Genomic DNA, 19,983 nt, shown 5'->3' with positions numbered 1-19,983 from the left:
TATAGCCCAAACATGGGACTATGTGCCCGAGGGTAGGTGACCATTTGCCCGATGTAAGGAGGGCAAATGGTCTCCTGCCCCGAGGGTACATAGTCCCTTGTTTGGGCTATAATGTTTTTATTACATGCCTCTCTTACAAAAGTTTTGCTAAAAATATTAACGTTTATTGGCAAATGATAATCAAATGCTTTATTTCCATCTTAGACGAAAATCCGTTAAAATGGAACGATTTTCATCATCGAATGGCGGATTGATATATTTAAACTACTGTTATGCGGTTTATCAATTTTTTTATGCAAAATTGTCCAAAAACCGGATTTCCTATGCAAAACATGAAATTTCAACATTTTTTGGTTTTGGTCAGTGTGTTTTTGAATTTTGACACAGGCTCATCATTGCCTAAACTGCTAGTGTCAGCCACAAATTTCATCATTCAGTTGTATTTTTCGGCGCGCCCTTTGGGCGCGTAACTTTAATAATCAGTCATATTTTTCAGCACACCCAACTTTAACATATCAAGCATACATACATCAGAGATATCTGTATGTTCAATATTTTTCAGCGTGCTCTTCAAGCTCATTACTTTAATATATCAGATATTTTTCAGCATGCTCTTCAGGTGTATGACTTTAATGTACAAGACATATATATCAGAGATATCAGGATGTTTCATATTTTTCGGCGCGCCCTTCGGGGCCATACTTTAATAAATCAGAGATATCTTGATGTTTGCTAAGTGAAAGTATACCATTATGAAATCTGCATTTCATATGAAAAGGATGACAAATTCCTGATACTTTTCTGTTCTCTCTATGATAATTCAGTATGAGAAAGCAACATGCACAAATATTTCACAATATATATTTGATACAGTGACTTATTTTAGAGATAGAAAAATGACAAGATATCTTTCCTTCTCATTGATGCAATTATTTTCCTTTGTTTCACAGGTTTTCTGTAGAAAGATGCTTTTTTATGAACCAAATAACAGTTAAAAAAGACGGTTTTTGTCATTATTAGCTGTGCTTTTATGGTTTCAATGTTACAAGAGAAGGTCCTCTCAGACACTGTACACATCAGATTTGGCTAAAAAAGCTCTCTATGGCTCCTCAGGAGATTTAATTGGATTGTTAGCAAGTCTTAACACCCATCAAAGTTTTTGATTCACTGCTTTTTGATCTTTGATATTAATGATTGACATCCATTTCTGTACAACAGTTCAGGACATCTGGTTAAGCATAGAAAGTGTGAAATACATTCACAGCTCATTCAAAATACAGCTCATTCAAAATGTACTGTATTCAAACTTTAAGATTGACACTTTGAAATTCCTATCTTACAACTGACATGTCAACAATTTCATTAAAACATAGAATGACTATTTAAAATATAAATATATGTAAAATATAATACATATATATGTATATATATATATAATATAATACATATATATATATGTATATATATATATAATTTATGTCCACCTTTTGTTTTACCTATGTCGTGCCCCGGGGGGGGGGGTCAACCTGTTTTCAAATTTGGAATAGGGGGGGTCAGCCACTTTTTGACGTTGGCAAAAAATAATCCATCCACCCCCCCCCCCCAGGCCGAAGAAACTGACCAGTCCCTTAGCTCTGCGTGGCAGGGCGTGTGTGTGGTAGGAGGCCATATAACGCCGGTAACACACAGCCTGCCACGCGGAGCTAGCAATGCATGTGAACGGAAACAATCAGGCACGGGATCGCTCCGTTTTTCATAAAATAAAATTAACAGTGAAAAGATCAAACTAAGACTGATACTGTAGAAATGAAACTTTGCCTCATCGTACTTTCCAATCTGTCCTGAGCATTCTATTGCTTTGTCCACTCGCGCTTTGTCCTTCAGAGTTAGATTTCGGAGCAACACGTCCCAGATGCCCGGGGTTCAAATTGGTATGCCTATGCGCCTTCAAACCAATTCCCCCTGAAATCACTTTCTAAATTCTGGTCAAAACTGTCCTCGCTGGAGCAGCCTGACAAGTCCCTCTAGCTGGACCGCCGGTGTGGCTTCCTTTCAGTGTTTACTGGGCGTCTGTGAGCACTGTTTATATAGCTGACTTTGTTTGTGGCGTAATTTACACAAGGACTGCTAAGTACACTTTCGTGTCAATAGCGTGGAACAAATGACGTCAATTGTACCTGTTGGTCAATATGCAAATATCGCTGCTTGGCTGGGGTGCAAAGTGGCCCCCTGATCACCAGGCATGAAAAAAGAGTCAAATTTTGCCATTCGCGCACATCTTTCCTAGCTGAGTGGTTGACGAGAAAAAATAAAAACTTTGGAAATGATGTATAGACTTTAAAGTTCCTGTATCGAAAGTTTAGGCAAAAGTTTCAGGCTTTTAATTTCGAAGCTCCAGCTACATATGGTGCTATTGCACATAACAAAACGCATTGTGTTCAAAATCACTTTTTTCGAACAAATTTTGAATAAGAGCCATTTCAATTAGCCTATCATGATTTTAATCACTTTTTCCAATATCAGTCTTTCAACCCCTGCCATTTAAGAATGAGTATGTTATCGTTATTTCTACATATACTCTAGTTTCAAATGAGATATTAACTTTTACAAGGCAGTATCAAGTTTTTGACTGAAATTGTATCATTAATACCAAAATATGTACCCCTTCATCATTCAAGTAAACGATTGCTACCAAACTAAACTTTGGATTCTCTGCTTTTTGAAAACTATATAGTCTCCTTGTCACCTTTCATAAGAAATATTGCCATAATTTAAGTGAAATGTCTATCTTCTGTTTCGATCCCATTTGATAAGAAGATCACATATGAGAAAACATTCAAGAGGAATCAACAAGTTTGAGAACAACCAACACCGGACTAACAATGCCAGATCTTAAGACCATATACAAAGCACACAGTGTTAAGTGGTTGAGAAGATTATTAGATGAAAATATTAGACATCCATGGAAAATATTTTTAAGAGACATGAATTGAAAATTGGAAGTTTTAATTTACTTTTGAATTATAAGTTCAATCTTATTGTTGATATATGTCATGATTTTTTCACAGTATGCTGTCTGTGTGGTCTAAATATATCCAAAATGAAGATGAAGATAAAGTTGGTCTTATTTACAATTTTTTTCCTCATGCAAAACAAATACTAATTGGAGATAAAAGCCTTTCCACATTTGTTAATTTTCTAATTTTGAATGCCAAACATAATATTTATCTGCCAAAGCTTGAAATCAGAAAACCAAATCATTTGATTTTCAAAAGATTACTACAAAAGATCATTGTAGAATAAATTGTCTTTAGACGACAAGAAATGGGATGGTACTCTAAAAATTCTTATTCCTACAACCACTATACAGTAAATTTATAACATGTATGTAGTCGAAAATCTTATTCTATTTTTTTTTCATATGCATATAGTCTCTAAGACTTCTTGACTGATATTTATTGATATCATTGCAATGTACTTTTTGTAAATTGACATGTATAATAATAATAATATTTTATTGCTTGCTTGTAAATATAGGATTTACATCACATTTGTGGCAATAAAAGTGTGATACAAAAATAAGTTAAAATTTTCTTCAATAAAGATAAAGTATTACAGTATAAAAATAGTAGCTAATAATAAATATAACTAGGTATTTCTTTGTTTGTATAAAGTAAAAATATAATCTGCAAGTTGTTCATTAAAAGAGAACTCTTGTTTTGTTAGTAGAGAAATAAGCTGACATGTATGTACTCTCCCATCATTGAAATTGTAAACTATTTTGATAACCTTAATAAAATCTACTTAAAAAAACAACAACAAACACTGACAGTCTCTCTCATCTCTACTCTAGTCACAATATGGTTCAGAACAGATGCAAGGAGTACTGTGATGGATATCACTAAGCATACCACAACAAGACTTTTACCGTTCACTTGGACAAAAAGCCGTCCTTACAATCTCTGCATTGTCACAGAGAAACATAGACTGTCTATGTTTCTCTGTGGCATTGGGTCTCTCCGTCCAGTCTGTTTGACTGTCCTCCGCTTGGGCCGTCCATTGCATGTACCCCCACTCAAGAAGGTGGTCTCCACCAGCCCGGTGGAACCACTTTCACTTTCGGCTTTCCAAAGGTCTGCAAACACAACTTTGCAACCCAAACCTTTGCCCAGGAAGCAGACTGGCGGAGACCCCTCTCCCGTAAGCACACGCCGCTACACAGGATATGGTGTTAAAAGAATTTAATAAGCGACAGTGGACAAATACAAAGCAGTGATAACCTAACTACGGAAAATACAATGTCAAGCAAAACTACGAAAGTAAAATCTAGGCAAAAACCATTCAAAACTAAGCACAAAATAACTCAAAGATTGGGAGAGGGGTCTCCGCCAGTCTGCTTCCTGGCAAAGGTTTGGGTTGCAAAGTTGTGTTTGCAGACCTTTGGAAAGCCGAAAGTGAAAGTGGTTCCACCGGGCTGGTGGAGACCACCTTCTTGAGTGGGGGTACATGCAATGGACGGCCCACGGTGGGAAGCAGACTAGTGGAACCAAGGAGGAGATGGGGTTGGTGGCGGGATAGCTTGGCAGACAGCCTGATGGCCTAGAATGAATGAACTTGGATCAGAAGCTTGCAGCAAGGATTAGGTCAAGTGCCGTGTGCAAGAAAGATGGTAGCTAGATAGCAGATGCAAAGTTGTCTACGTCAGCAGATGAGTAGAAAGATAACCAGTATAAGATGTCTACGTCAGCAATGCAAAGTGACTTCAGGACATGTTGTTCTGCAGGCAGCCTAGCTCCGTGGACTTACAAACTGGATTTGTGTTAACACACAATTCCTTATTTTGTAAGCACACGCCGCTACACAGGATATGGTGTTAAAAGAATTTAATAAGCGACAGTGGACAAATACAAAGCAGTGATAACCTAACTACGGAAAATACAATGTCAAGCAAAACTACGAAAGTAAAATCTAGGCAAAAACCATTTCAAAACTAAGCACAAAATAACTCAAAGATTGGGAGAGGGGTCTCCGCCAGTCTGCTTCCTGGGCAAAGGTTTGGGTTGCAAAGTTGTGTTTGCAGACCTTTGGAAAGCCGAAAGTGAAAGTGGTTCCACCGGGCTGGTGGAGACCACCTTCTTGAGTGGGGGTACATGCAATGGACGGCCCAAGCGGAGGACAGTCAAACAGACTGGACGGAGAGACCCCCCATGAAAGTGTATGTATGAGTGTATGTGTGTAGGAAGTATGGATTGGTGACGCTCGAACCAGTTGACTCGCTTGGTTGGAGATGAAAGTATGGGACTCGCGGCCCAAGGGGCAACAGCACGGCTCGGGGGGAGTTGTGGGCTCACGGCCCGCAGCACGCTCGGGGGGAGTTGTGATCTGGGGGGACAGGTGCCCCTGTGCGGCCCCAGCATGAGGGTCGAGACCAAGTTGACTCGCTTGGTTCGAGATGAGAGTATGGGATAAGAGCCCCGAGGGGCGGCAGCACGGATCGGGGGGGAGCTATGGGCTCCCGGCCCGAGGAGCTGCAGCTGGGGGGACAGGTGCCCCTGTGCGGCCCCAGCATGAGGGGTGAAATGTGGGTGAAGCTCAATGGACTCCGGTCCCGAGGGGCTGGCAGCACGGCTCGGGGGAGCAATGATCTGGGGGGACAGGTGCCCCTGTGCGGCCCCAGCATGAAGTGGTGAAGTGGGTGGCAGGTGGCCCTGCATGGGGTGAAGGTTGCAGGTGGCCCTGCGTGGTCCCGACAGGTCCGAAATGTGGTGTACGTGCGAAACCAAAAAGAAAGTGCTACCGAGTGGCTAGTGTCTCTACAAAAGGCCCTATGGCATAGTCATTGATGAGATGCGTGACGCAGAAGGCTTTCTGGTGTCCGAATATAAGTACGGTAACAGTCACTGGACCACCTGCCGAGAGTTTGAAGGTGGTCTGGAAGGTGGGCGTGTGCGGCTGTGGTGGTTGCCCCAATGCGAAATGAATGTCCAGCGTACAGTTGGGGCTGGAAGCCAAGGCGCGAAAGTAAGGAACGGAGCAGCGCAGTGAATGTCTCGCGGTTTAGCGGTACTCTTTCTGGAAGGATGAAGAGGGGTTCCTGAGGCAAAGAACACATTTGTCGGCGGACTCTGAGGAAACGATGGATTGTTGTGACTGGGCAGATCGTTGACTTGGTGGCGAATAGACGAAGCTAAAGCCACGGCGCATTTGATCTGTCTTGGATGGCTTAATGTTCACGGAAAGAGCATCCGGATCGCCCTGAGTGTCGGTTTGGGACGTTGAGGTCGCGAACACACAGGTTATATGCAGGGTTAAAGGAGCGTCCAGAGCAGGTGAATTCGCAACAGCGGAGAAAACCAAAGAAGGCTAAGACGAACGCAGATTCCAGCAGGAGGTCTAGATATGGTCCATACACAGTCGAGCGGAGCAGCGAGCACAGTTGTCGCAGGATATCAAATGTTATGGGTGTGCTGTACACTGCAGAGAATTGTAACCAGGATCGTACTCGAGTTGCGTAAGATCAATTGTCCGGGTGCCCAGTGCAGCAGAGGGAGCTGCTTGGCAAAAGTGTGTCACGCTAAGGTATATGGTATAGACGTGAAAGGAGCTGCGGTGAGTTGTAGGGCTTCCTGGACGGTGCATATGTAGTTCTAGCTGAAAGGAGCAATGGTGCCTGTCGTGTGTAGACTGAAGCTCAGCTGCAATGGGTTGTAGGGCTTCATGATATGGCATCTGTAAATGAAACAACAACGGAAAACAAAAACAGATTTATTAACGTACCTGCCCTGTGGGGGTGCAAATACACCGGGTCATGTCTATGGTGTACGCGTGTGAAAAACAAATGCTCGGAAGAACACTGTTTTGCAAGGTGGCCAAAACAACGGACTGAAAGAAACAGTAGTGCAATAAAAAGGTAACATGGGCAGCAAACGAAGGCACCAACAAATGGGTAGCCAGTAGACAGTTTTGAACTCGAGATAATTCATGTGCAACGCTGTAGACTGTTGACATGTAAGCATGAGGAGAATGACGGTTTCCAAGGTGGCCAAAACAACGGACTGAAAGAAACAGTAGTGCAATAAAAAGGTAACATGAGCAGCAAACGAAGGCACCAACAAATGGGTAGCCAGTAGACAGTTTTGAACTCGAGATAATTCATGTGCAACGCTGTAGACTGTTGACATGTAAGCACAGGAGAATGACGGTTTCCAATGACTAGTCCGCCATAATAGACAAAACCCGATAAAAACAAAAACATGTCACCAAGGTGTGAAACGACAGTAGATATGGGACAGAGAACAAATGACTGTTCTTGATCTCTTGCTGTAGATCATCTTTATACTCCACTGAGACCGCAACACCTGGAGTTTGGCAACAGGGAAAATTCGTAGAGTGGCATCCAGTGGTTGCAATTGGTCCAGTAACAACAAAATTCTTGTCAGGATGGTTTGACAGTTCGGCTTCTTGCCCAGCACATTGAATGGCCGATGAGGTAATCGTACTGGATAATTCGTCGTTGTCATGAGGGGATGGTAAGACGACGATTAGATGCTTTTTTGTTGGCATATTGTGGTGTAATGAACGCCCGGTAAGAGAGCCTTTGTTGTTTGGAAACAATTGCTGTGACGTGAAATCTGGATCCTGTTGGGCCAAAGATGATTACTACTGATAGCGGTGAATGAGGTCGATGACGTGAGCAGGTATTCAACAAATCCTTGTCGGGGTGGTTTGAAAGTCCGGCAACGAGAGTGTCAATATTAAGTGGTGTTGATGGAGCCATAGCATCGGTTAAACTGGGCGTTGATGGGGCATCATGCAGTAAAGCTCATTTAGCTTGGTCTTTCGGTTGTCATTTTCCTTGTACTGATGAGTGTTCGGATGAGTGGCACGTTAGACACACATAGGAAAAAACTGCAGTCTTTTCTTTGGCAGTCTGCCTAGGAATTAGCGCTGTTGCACATTTTCTAAACCTGGAGATGACGCGTTTTCACCGCTTCTACGGACGAACGATGAAGGTGATTGAAATCTAGGAAGTTGCTGTCAGGTTTCTTACTCTCATGATGAGGGCAGACTTCGGTAGTGTGGGTTATGCTATTGCATATGTTGCATACGTTGGCCTTGAGATCGGAGAGTGATGACGTGTATATGAGCGTATCGCGAACCGACAAGTTCACTTTGATGCCATGATTTATCAAGAGTGCAGCTGCCTTGGCTGAAAATGCGATAGTGTTCGTAGAGAGGGGAACCGCTGAATGCGTTTCGACATGCCGACAATGTCCGTAACGTATGCATGCAGTTCTGCTCGACGATTAAGGAATGACTCACATACGACGTTTTATAAACGGGGAAAGCTTGAAAAAATAGGAAAAGTGAGAGGTCTATTTACCCTGCTGTCCTGGAGGGGTTTGCGACAGAGTTTCGTTGCGGATGATAATATGCCGTTCGCCATCATTATAATCGTAGCCGAGTATAAGCATTTTTACATCCATGGTAAGCCGGCGCGATCTCACAGTGACGTCCTTGCCTGCAAGAATATCCCAGCGAATGGCAGGAGAAATCCGTTCGACGTTTGGCGTTTGCGACAGAGTTTCGTTGCGGATGATAATATGCCGTTCGCCATCATTATAATCGTAGCCGAGTATAAGCATTTTTACATCCATGGTAAGCCGGCGCGATCTCACAGTGACGTCCTTGCCTGCAAGAATATCCCAGCGAATGGCAGGAGAAATCCGTTCGACGTTTGGCAGCTTTCGGAGGGTACGCCGCGGCCATGAAGGAGGTTGTTACCAGTAAAGTTCGAGGCAGGCGGAACCGTGTTTTCCCCTGGAAGCGTCGTTTGGACGGTTGTACGTTGCACGGGCGCCGCCATCTTGGCTCTGCTTGGCTGTTGTTGCCGGAAGTACGATGCTGAAGTTAGACTCGGTTTCGGATTCGGTTTCGGATTCAGTTTCGGATTCGGTTTCGGATTCGAGTGATTGAAAGAAATTTTATATTTTCAGCCGATCTCGTTAAAATGTGGAATACTTTACTTTTCACTTGGAATTCATTTTCGTTACTTTCGCTGGACCTTTTTTCAGCTAAAATAAATAAAATCAGACTATACAAAATGAAAATAAGATAACAGTGAAACAATGAAAATATTTTCAGCTGAAATAAATTTCAGTGAAAATAAAATGGACCATAGTACTTCCGTATGCAAAGATAAATACATGTCATCAAGAACAAGTTTTTAATGGATAACCGGTCGGCATATGTAATATATATTTCACAGCATAAATTGTAGCATGTATTTCATGACATAAATATTTAACACATAACCATAACTTCTAAGCTTACAGTTCAAAATTACTAAACACTTTCGGCACTAGATAAAAAACTATGGTGCATGTGCATGACTACACAAGTCAAAAGTGTCCACCTCAATTATTAGCATTATGCAGTTAGGACTATTTAAAGACATACAGTCACCTGTAATCTAAATATGCCCATATATGGTCAAAGGGGCGTTCCTTGGTATTCAAAATGCCCATGTGAGGGCGCTGTTTTTAAAAAGCGGCCACCCGCTTAAAATCTGTGATTGGTTAGATTTTCTCTTTCCATTGTAACTGTGGCAAAATTGGAACAGGTGACAGTATACCTTTACGTTAATAGTACTACGCACAATTCAAAGAAATGCATTCAATGCAATCTTTATTACACAACATATTAACTGATAGTTTAGTCCGGGAGTTTAGTATAGTACATGTTGATCAACATCAACCAAAACATCAAAGTAATACAACACATTACACCATGTGACACACATTGTGACAAATAAACAAATTAAAGTATAAATGTTTTGTAAGTGTTGTTTTCCTCCACTTACTTTCAATTTCGAATTAAAGTGCTTTGAAGTTTTCTGTAATTTCTATTTTTTTAACCATTTTATTTTATTTTGTGAATAGATGCACACAATTTATGCCGACAGGCAACCCATTAAAAACTTGTTCTTGACGACAAGTATTTATCTTTGCAACATACCGAAGTACTATGGACCATTTTATTTTCACTGTAAAATAATCGCAATCATACCAATCCATAATCAATAACACTAGTCAGAATTCGTAAGACAATAGTTGTAAACATAGACACAAAACAGCACAGAACAGACAGAAGTTTATTTCAGCTAAGAATAGATTTTCATTGTTTCACTGTGATATATTTTCACTTTTTCTAGTCTGATTTGATTTGATTTTAGCTGAAAAAAGGTCCAGGGAAAGTAAAGAAAATAAATTCCAAGTGAAAATAAAGTAATCCACATTTTAACAAAATCGGCTGAAAATATAAAATTCTTTCAGTCACTCGAATCCGAAACCGAATCCGAAACTGAATCCGAAACCGAATCCGAAACCGAGTCTAACTTCAGCATCGTGCCGGAAGTAGAGGCTTGCCCAAGGAGGTCAGTGAGAGGGCGCTGCTGTAGTAGATTTGCTATGTCGGACCAATGGTCGGACTGTGCATATGACGGCCATGTCGGCCATCGAAGTCTGCGGGGTGGAGAACGTTTTTCCAACGTCACGGCTCCAGTTTGAGGGAATGCTTCGTTGGTTGATATTGCAGTTCCGTCCCATGGCGCTGTAACGGCGACTGAAAAAAGGGTGTGTTAGACCGAGAGCAGGCGTTACTAGTATACTACGCTACGGTAGCCGGTGAAGATAGGTTTGTGGCGGCGAGACGGTCAAGTGTGGTAGACGCCCCTTTGCTTTGCGTCGATCTTGAACGGGTCACTATAGGCGGAGGTACAGTGTTACGCGTGGTGCAGACTTCTTGCGCGTTTTCGAGGAGGCATTGTCGACGTTGGTACGCGGTAAGATAGAATACGGCAGTGAATGGAAGGCTGGATAACGGAAAGGACGAGTGGCAGGGAGTATTGTAATAGCTTGGCAGACAGCCTGATGGCCTAGAATGAATGAACTTGGATCAGAAGCTTGCAGCAAGGATTAGGTCAAGTGCCGTGTGCAAGAAAGATGGTAGCTAGATAGCAGATGCAAAGTTTGTCTACGTCAGCAGATAAGTAGAAAGATAACCAGTATAAGATGTCTACGTCAGCAATGCAAAGTGACTTCAGGACATGTTGTTCTGCAGGCAGCCTAGCTCCGTGGACTTACAAACTGGATTTGTGTTAACACACAATTCCTTATTTGATGGTCTGTACATTATTTTTAACTTTATCGATCATCATGTCAGACTAATCTAACACGATTGGAACTAATTTGGGATAATTGGATTTTCTTATATTTTCAAATTTCTTCAAAGTTTTAGGTGCCGTATAGCTAAACGTTGTAATATTGCAAATTACAGATAAAAACAAGTGTGTAACTTAAAAAGGAAATCAGATGAGATTGCACTTGTAGATGAAATTGACATCACTTCACCATCCAATTATCCTAAATTAGCTCCAATCATGTTCTATGTATAGTTGTTACTAATATTCATCCAATATTCATAGAGCTTTGGTGGTTTCCGTCTATTATGTCTACCCCTTGCTAACCCAACCATTTTACAACTTTCGCAAGTCCTCAACCTAACCATGGAAGTTAAAAAAAGAGATCTGATCAAGGAATTTCAACTTTTCCAGACAAAGTTTTGTCTAGATATCCTGTGCCACATTTCTCAGCGTATAAACCCGAATGACATTGAGGTTGGAACCAAGCAGCTTCTTATGTCTGGCGCATAAGTTCAAGTCACTCTTTGATTTTTTTATGTTCTGCATCGTTCTGCCCTTTGATGAATCATGAAAAAATGAAAGAATTGCGTCAGATTAATCATACACTTTATCCTTTATCAATTTGGAGAATGTCAAAGATAATCCCGCTGGATTTTTGTCGAAATTTGCAAGTTTATAATAGTTAACATCCATTTCCCTTAGATACAAGCTTTCTTCATCTGTTTTGTCTGTATGCAGCGACTGTGGTCTGTTTTTTGACGAGTTTTTAACCATATTTCAATTTGTTGAAACAAAACTGACTTTTCAAATGACACACTATCGACAAAACACAAAGATCAAAAGAGCGCATTTGTCCCTATAAGTTTAAGATTTTTGCAGCAATGAATAATTTTGTCTTTCCCCTGAACTTTACATGAAACAAAACCGTGCTCTCTGAATTAATAAACTTACTATTCGCAGATTGAAAATATCTAGTAGAAATAAAAACCTACTATATACCTGTTCAGAAAAATTGCCGTATAACTTTGCTGTGTGGGCGGGTCCGTCTGCTTTAAATTTTAACAATAGTAGGAGACATGGTCGATTGCAACACACAGACCTGCACGCACACCTACTTGAAACCTTTCAAAATCTATTTTTCTGTCTAATCGTTTGATCAACAGGCACTTGTAATATCAAATGCACTTATCTACCAACGTTGCGCAACTTGCAACTTTCGCTTGCCGTGCCGACGTTTGAAAGTGGGCGAGGTTTAATGTGGAGACGTTATCATTGTTTCATCACCCAATAGAATGTACGTGTGTTTGTAGCACGTATTCGGTTGGTATAATTGTTATGTTTGAAGTATCAACAACAAAAAATTGAGCCAGAAGTTCTTTGTATTATGTGATTCTGTGTCATTATAATACAATAAGTATTATTTTTAGCACTTGTAAGACAGTCGAAATGAATTACAACAAATGAGAAAACAATGTCCGAATTTAAAAAAAAAAATGACGATGATATAAGAGCAGAAGTTAGAGCTCTGGCACAGTTCCCATGTTTGTAAATAAAGCCAACGACCTCAACTCTGATGGTGTCCTCGCCTTCAATTACACCTGTCTAGTGTTGCGGTCCTCCATTGACCATTGAAGACCGACTACGTCACGTTCAACCGCCATTCGAAACAAACAACAACTGTCGCACCTTTACAAAATACAACATAAATTATTCTCACAAAACACAAGTTTTCTGTCTGTGTTGTTCACAAACTTGTACATTTGATGTCCAAGAGATGATGTGCCATTTTATTTCTACAGCTACAATAAGCTGACTATACATAAATTTAAGAGGTGTACAAACTGATAGACAGCATATAAGGTTGGTGTTTCTTATTTACGTTCGTTCTTTTCTTATTATATTTCAAAGAAATAACCAACCTTTCTCAACTGATAACTGCAAGTGTGATGATTTTGCAGTTGTAGTCTTTCAAACTTTTCCTATAATTCCATTTACTTTGGTAACAAATATTGACGTCACAAGATGGATTTTCTGCTAAACACGACATTGAAAGTAACGCCAATATTTATCGTAAATGCAAGAAAACAAGTCGTGACGAAAATTAACCTTATATGTCTTTTTACGATACTTTTACTCACATACCTTGGTGAGCGAGTTTGCTAGACCTCACCTGTGGTCAGTTAATCCATTATGAACACTGGAGTTTTCACGCAACAGTTTGGTCACAAGCTATGTTGATGTTTTCCACTTAAAAAGGGAAGCTTGGCAAGGTTGATTCTGTCATAATGTATCTTGCGATTTTTGTTTGGAAGTCTTTTTCAACATCAGTTAATGAATTCATCAATAAGAAAATGTACAGGACTTAGTCCCGTGACAAGTTGTTAACAAATAAATCAAACAAACTTCTTCAAAACTAAATCGTTATAGAAGATACAAATTAATCCCTAAATGCGGATTTTTTTTCAAATGAGTTATACAACAACATTAAAAGAAAAGACACATAACTAGAAAAGAGTGAGGACAGAGAGCAAAAAGTAGCATGTCTTATGTCAATTCTGAACTGGACGTAAAAGATGAAATATCCAATATCTGGATGTGGAAAAGTGTTGAAGGTTGAATATTTAAAAACACTGACGACGTGATAATCTGAAGGTAGAACGGCGGCACAGATATTTGTGTGGGACATTTCAATCATCTTCAATCAACAATTAAGAATCCTTAAGGAGTTAAACTATCCATATGTAGTGTACCTCATGGTAAATCAGGAAATTTATGAACACTAGTCGCACATTTATTTAAAAGCATCTATTCTAGACACAACCGTTGGTACATTACAAGTCGAAATTTATAAACAGTAGTCCCTCCACTCTGTAAAAACAAAGGAAAGAGCTCCATACTGATAAGGATAGAATAAAGTCTTTAAACAAATATACAGTAATTTTAGATGACACATATTCTTTGGAAAAACTTTAGTTAATCTTGTAACTTTTACATAGGGATCCACACAGTGGAAGTAGGCCCAAGATCTCTTCTTACAAGAGTAAAATGGAGAGTTCGTAAAGTTGGTAGTTGGATAAATTCTGAGAATGGCGTTTTGAAAAACTCATCCTTGAGATATACCAGAAGTTATGTGACACAATTTGAATCACAGCAAAGGTAAAAAGATGAATGCAACGACCCAGTGATTTGTAAAACTATTTCCACATGGGTATAGATATTAAACGCCTGGACGTGTGGCGAAGCGAATAATACATCCGCATGTAAAAGGGAGTCGGTTTCAAACGAACTGGGTGGGAATGATAAGTCTCCAAGGCTGAAAAGTGGCATATACTTGCAGTACAGGTAAGCATTTTACGCTCACAACTCGAGGTTCGAGTTTTACAAGATATTTTTGAAAACTATCCTTTTATGCGGTACTTTTTTCCTGGTGAAATTGTTACTTGTCTGTTCTTAGGCATGTATATGTTCGTCTTATGAAAGTTATGTTACAGCTCCAACAACAACTTTGCATAAAGTGATAGTCTTTGCGGCAAGAGAGCACATCTACATCTCTTAGTACGGTTTTTAGCTTACATGAATAACTTTATAAATGGATGAATGGATGATTAACGAATAAATGAATTAACATACGGATGGGTGAATGAATGAATCAATGTAGCTATTGTTAATATAGCTCAATATACCTGTCCTTTGTTGAAAGGAAGACCAACAATTCCAACGTCGCGAAACTGGGAAATCTCAGACGCTCTGCCTTTTTGGCCATCATGCATATGATGTAGTAATGGTAACTCTAAGAAGATATCGTTCACAAAACTCTACACGCTTTGTATAAATAGGCGAGTACAAATCACGTGACCAGGGCTCGAAATTAGCTGTAGTCCCGCGTCCACAGACTACCAACTTTTCCCTTGGGCTACCAAAATCCAATAAATGGTAGCCCACACGGACTACCAAAGCTCCGGACATGAAATTCAGTCAGAACTAGAACTTGGCATACGATATCAATCACTGGGATGAGCTGAATGCAGTCAAACCCAGCTAGCTAGCTATCTTGACACAGAAAGGCCAGACTAAAACTTTGTTATGCAAATTGCAAAGACGACCGTGCGGTGGAATTTTGCAACAAAGTTTCAATATGTGAACCTGTGAACTGATGTATTTCGTTGAAAGGCACAGGAAATGATGGCCTATGAAAATGCAATTTCACTACATCTTAGATCATAATGTATCAATCACAGTTACACGGAAATTATTGTCTCCTCCCCTGCACAGAAAGCCCATGCTCTATTTTTAGCCTTGCTGTGCTTAAAAGTGTATGTCTCATCGGCTGAGAGGAAGCCGTTGCCATGGTGACTATCGAAATTTGCATACAACTCTGAGTATGAAACGGGAGGTCAATAGGTCACCAAACTTTTGAGTGTCATTGCTGTCCAATTCATACCGTATTACTGGTTTCCTTTCGGGCATTAACGGTGTGCAAGTATTCACATCAAATGACAAGAAAATTCACTTCATGAGCAGAATCTTTAAAAATAGGTCTTTTCTTGCCTAGTTAAGGAAAATAAATATCCCTAAACTGAAAAACGCATGGGCTACCAGTCATTGTCACTGGGCTACCAACTTCAGAAAATGGTAGCCCAAGTGGACTACAGGGAAAAAAGTTAATTTCGAGCCCTCACGTGATTTGTGTAACGTTCCAGGTTATACTTTGACCTGAACCGTACAGAACCCGCGTGGGTTTCCATTAAAGGTCATCAAAATGGGTCGCAATGGGATGTGACCGACATTTATGCAAATTGTCACAATTGTTCGCCCTGTGGTTATCCAAAGAAAGATCAAAACAAATGGTGCACCAAAAATAATATTCTTCACTCATACACTAGATCATCTGTATTAATGCGAACATTCTGTCGCATTCCTATAAGCGACAGGAGCATCGTTCTGCGGGTATTTGTTTTCCTGAACCAACGTATTGCGTCTTAGAGCATTCATGTTTTCTGAATTATGTTATGTTCCTAAACTGAACCTACGCATCTTTGCTGTCTCTTTTTTGAACACTAGGGTCCGGTTGCTTGAAAAGCTACCCGTATGAAATATTGAAAACACCCCATCTCCCCGCCCCGTGACGGCTGTCGTAAGCTTATAAGTCAGTCCTCGGCTTTCATCGGAGATATGTCGGAACTGTAATACGTGTGAAAAGACGAACAAGCCAGGAGAATTGCGATTGATTTGTTTCAAAGAGAACTCTTATCTTTATCTTCGGCGGGACGTTATCACTGTATATACTAAAATTACTTTTCTCACTTATTACAATTCAACATGATTTGAACTTTTTTAGGATAATTACACGGAAGGAAAGGTAAAGCACGCAACACGGTCACCCATTTCTCGGTTTTATTAGAACAAATTTTTGATATTTGCATGAAGTAATAATTTTATGTCCACAAGTGAATTTTCCTTTGCCATAAATATTCTGAACAAATTGAAAATAACTCTAGATATCATGCCAATATCCAAACGTAGTTACCAATGTTGTACCAATATATCATTTATGTTTACTCTCTTATGTATGCTAAAAATAATACGCATTGTATTCTAATGACAATTCATCACACGATACAAAGAATTTATCTTCATAACTTTATTGATTCTGCAGACATAGTTTACCGACAATACTGTTGGGCGTTGGCACCAAACCATTCCGTGGTATCAATCGATAATCCATCAAACCTTGATGAAACCCATATATGGTTAAAAAATATTCACAACAACAAAAATTACAAAATATACTAAATTTTAACTAACAATGCAGCGAGATCGCACGGACACACCCATATACTGCAACTCCGTCGTTTCCTACACGTATTTGTGTTTTTGCCCATTCTGCATCCATTCTTGTTCTATCACGTGACCCTTACAGTGCAACACCAGGGAACAGGGGTAGACCATGAATGTAAAAAATCCATGGGCAGACCCACCTTCCATTGAGTGATTTTGGTCATTTTTCGTTTTATTGTAAATTTTGAATCCGTCTAATACGGCCTTTGAGTGGACGATAAGTTTGAAACCATAACTTTTTTGGAAATGTGTTAGATTTTAACAAAAATGAACATTGTAGGCCAGTTCGCGTGCCGTGTTTTTTATGTCTTAACGGTTTCCAGATTAGTCAAGGCTATAGCGTAAGCAGGTAAGTAGAATACGTTAATTCCGTCCGGAGGAGTGCGCATGCGTCAGTCTTCTTCCCAGCTGCCGGTCATCTGCTACCCAGACTCCTCTGCGCTACTCTCGTTTCGCCAGTAGCGCAGAGGAGTCTGGGTAACCGAGACTTCCCAGCTGCCGGTTATCTGCGACCTACACGCAGATCACCAGCAACCAAAACTGTTCCCGCCTACGCGTACGTTACGATTTAAATAAAGCATGCGGTGGAGCTAATAGGTTCCTGTATGTCACCACAAGTTTTCTTTTTTTTGTGTGTGAAAATGGTTGCGACGTCTTTTTGTTTCGACAGTTTGGCGAGCAACATTCCTCTCAGTAGAAATTAGAAATATGCCAATAGTTCGAACTTTTATAGCGAGAAAATCGCGCCGGTGTCTGCTCTGCCGGGTTTGGAAACGTATAAAGCCTATTGTGTTGTAAATTATATGCGGGCACAGAGGGAACGTGATGCGGATAGCGCACGTACACTTTTGCTATATTATACCACTCCAGGTCATATGACCTATTGTTCTTGCCATCCATTTATCCCTGAAAACACGACTGACACCTATTGTTCTTATGCAAAATAAGTAATCAGTCATACTTTATTCATATGTAAATAGTAATCACCACACTTTAATGAAAGAAAATCATTATCATATCAATAAAAGTGTAGTGATTACTTATTAAAATATGGAAAAAGTATGACTGATTACTAATTTGCAAGAGAACAATAGGTCAAGTCGAGATGTCTAAAGCATTCACACACATTCAATGACAAAATGAAGACAATTTGTTCAACTGATATGTTATAGCATCACATTTTATAATTCAATTTTAACTTTCTTTGGACCATGCTCAATGTAAGCAATATAATTTGTTGATGAAGACTGTCCATCTTTAGATTCGGCGTCTTCTTGGGTTGGACCCAATCTTGTTTATTTTGTTACATTGTTTTGTCGTAACTTTAGAAACTGGTTTACTTACAGATTCCTCTGATTTAACACTAGATGGAGGTGGTAGTAATATATTCGACACATGCTTTTGTTGTGCAGTAGACATACATTTGAGGCGCGTAAACCGTCATCTGATCTGTGACCTGTTTGTTCTGTGATAAGCTGCTCATCGACTCCTAATGGTGCAGAGATGTTGCCGCATTCACCTGAAATTATCAAACACAAAACATATGTCATGAATAGCATGGAAATAAGTACAGCCTTTTTGTAACGTTTGTGGAATAGTCGAAAGAAATTCTGTGATACTGCCGCACACACAACAAATTGTTTTGGTCAATGAATTTAATTTTGTAACTTTACAGAATTCGTTTTGTGTATAAATATTTTAGTACAAGAATAAATTACCTTGCCAGAATATCCAGTGTGCTGGCAGTCTGGCCAAGCCATCTTGCACATTTGCTTTGTGTAAAGACTATATTTTCTGGCAGGAGGACTTGATTATCCCTTGGCAAGGGTCATCGATAGTACAATGCCGTCCGGTGTAATCATCGCCAAGTACTTTTTTATAAGTTAAAGTACACATCGTGGATTTTATGCGCTCCGTAGTAGCGGCTGCTCTTATAGGGCAGTTTGCCCGTGTAAAATCCACTTGGTTGTTTTTACATCGCCGTCCATGGAACTCTAGGAAGTCTCTTGGGTCATCAGATCAGACAAGTTGACAAGGTCCATCTTGACCAGTCGAAAACACGAAAATGGTTTTGAAAGCCTGATGCATCCACGAGGCAATCACATACATCTACAGATTGAATTCCTTCTCGCTAGCCAATAGCCAATACGACAGAGTAAGGCAAGCCATTTTATTTAACCAATCAGACTAAAACATTTTCCTTCTACACAGGTGCATTATACCACTCTGTAGCCCTTATTCAAATGCAGATTTGCAGTTGACCAGAGCCCTTGTCCTACTTGTCTGGGATAGGTCATTCTCCCAAACTCGCATGCCAGGTGCGTAATGACCTCTGTGAACCTTTCGACGTACAATGGGTCACTCCATTCCATTATGGGTATTCAAGAACAGTAGACAATTTATTGACAGTAATTTTCAAATTTTAGAGAAGATTGGCCTGTTTTTCGTGGTATAAGTCGTTAATCGCACCTCGTAGGTGAGCTGTTACAGTTGTAATCACCACACTTATGGTCAGGAACTTGTAAACATCACTCGGCCTTCGGCCTCGTGATGTTTACAAGTTCCTGACCATAAGTGTGGTGATTACAACTGTAACAGCACACCTACTCGTGCAATTAAGCTATACTTATATTAGAATCGTGCCGTGATTTACAATGTAACACAATGTTGACCTAGCATTTGTTTTTCAATCTGTACCGGAGCTTATCATAGAGCATATATAATTTGGCTCGATCAACTGAACTTTTATTGGCGGGCTGCTCATGAAATGAGTCGAAGTCCAGGGTCGAAGTCAATCTCTATTGAAAAGTATGCGATATTTCACAGCACAAGTTCATGATATGTCAGTATAGCATTAAAATCATTGCGATTAAATTGTTATTAGGTAATTATCAACTTACGCAGTAAATTCAAAGAAACCAAAATTGAAAATAATAGAATAA

General features: G+C 40.0%; 1 protein-coding gene across 2 annotated transcripts in view; it reads left to right on the top strand.

Annotated features, from left to right (window-relative positions):
• LOC139117739 (thrombospondin type-1 domain-containing protein 7A-like) overlaps positions 1-19,983 on the top strand; it is a 229,674-nt gene that overhangs the window by 67,199 nt on the left and 142,492 nt on the right. The window contains exon 1 of one of the 2 annotated variants that reach the window (XM_070680983.1): positions 14,525-14,545. The exons of the other annotated variant lie outside the window; for it this stretch is intronic. The gene's annotated coding sequence lies outside the window, so the exon portion shown is untranslated. Of the gene's footprint in view, positions 1-14,524; positions 14,546-19,983 lie in introns of those variants that run through there. 2 annotated transcript variants of the gene reach the window in all.

Source organism: Ptychodera flava, chromosome 18, assembly GCF_041260155.1.
Source record: "Ptychodera flava strain L36383 chromosome 18, AS_Pfla_20210202, whole genome shotgun sequence".
Taxonomy (NCBI): Eukaryota; Metazoa; Hemichordata; class Enteropneusta; family Ptychoderidae; genus Ptychodera; species Ptychodera flava.
The sequence above is the reverse complement of the archived record's forward strand: the minus strand, read 5'-3'. Positions and strand labels throughout refer to the sequence as shown.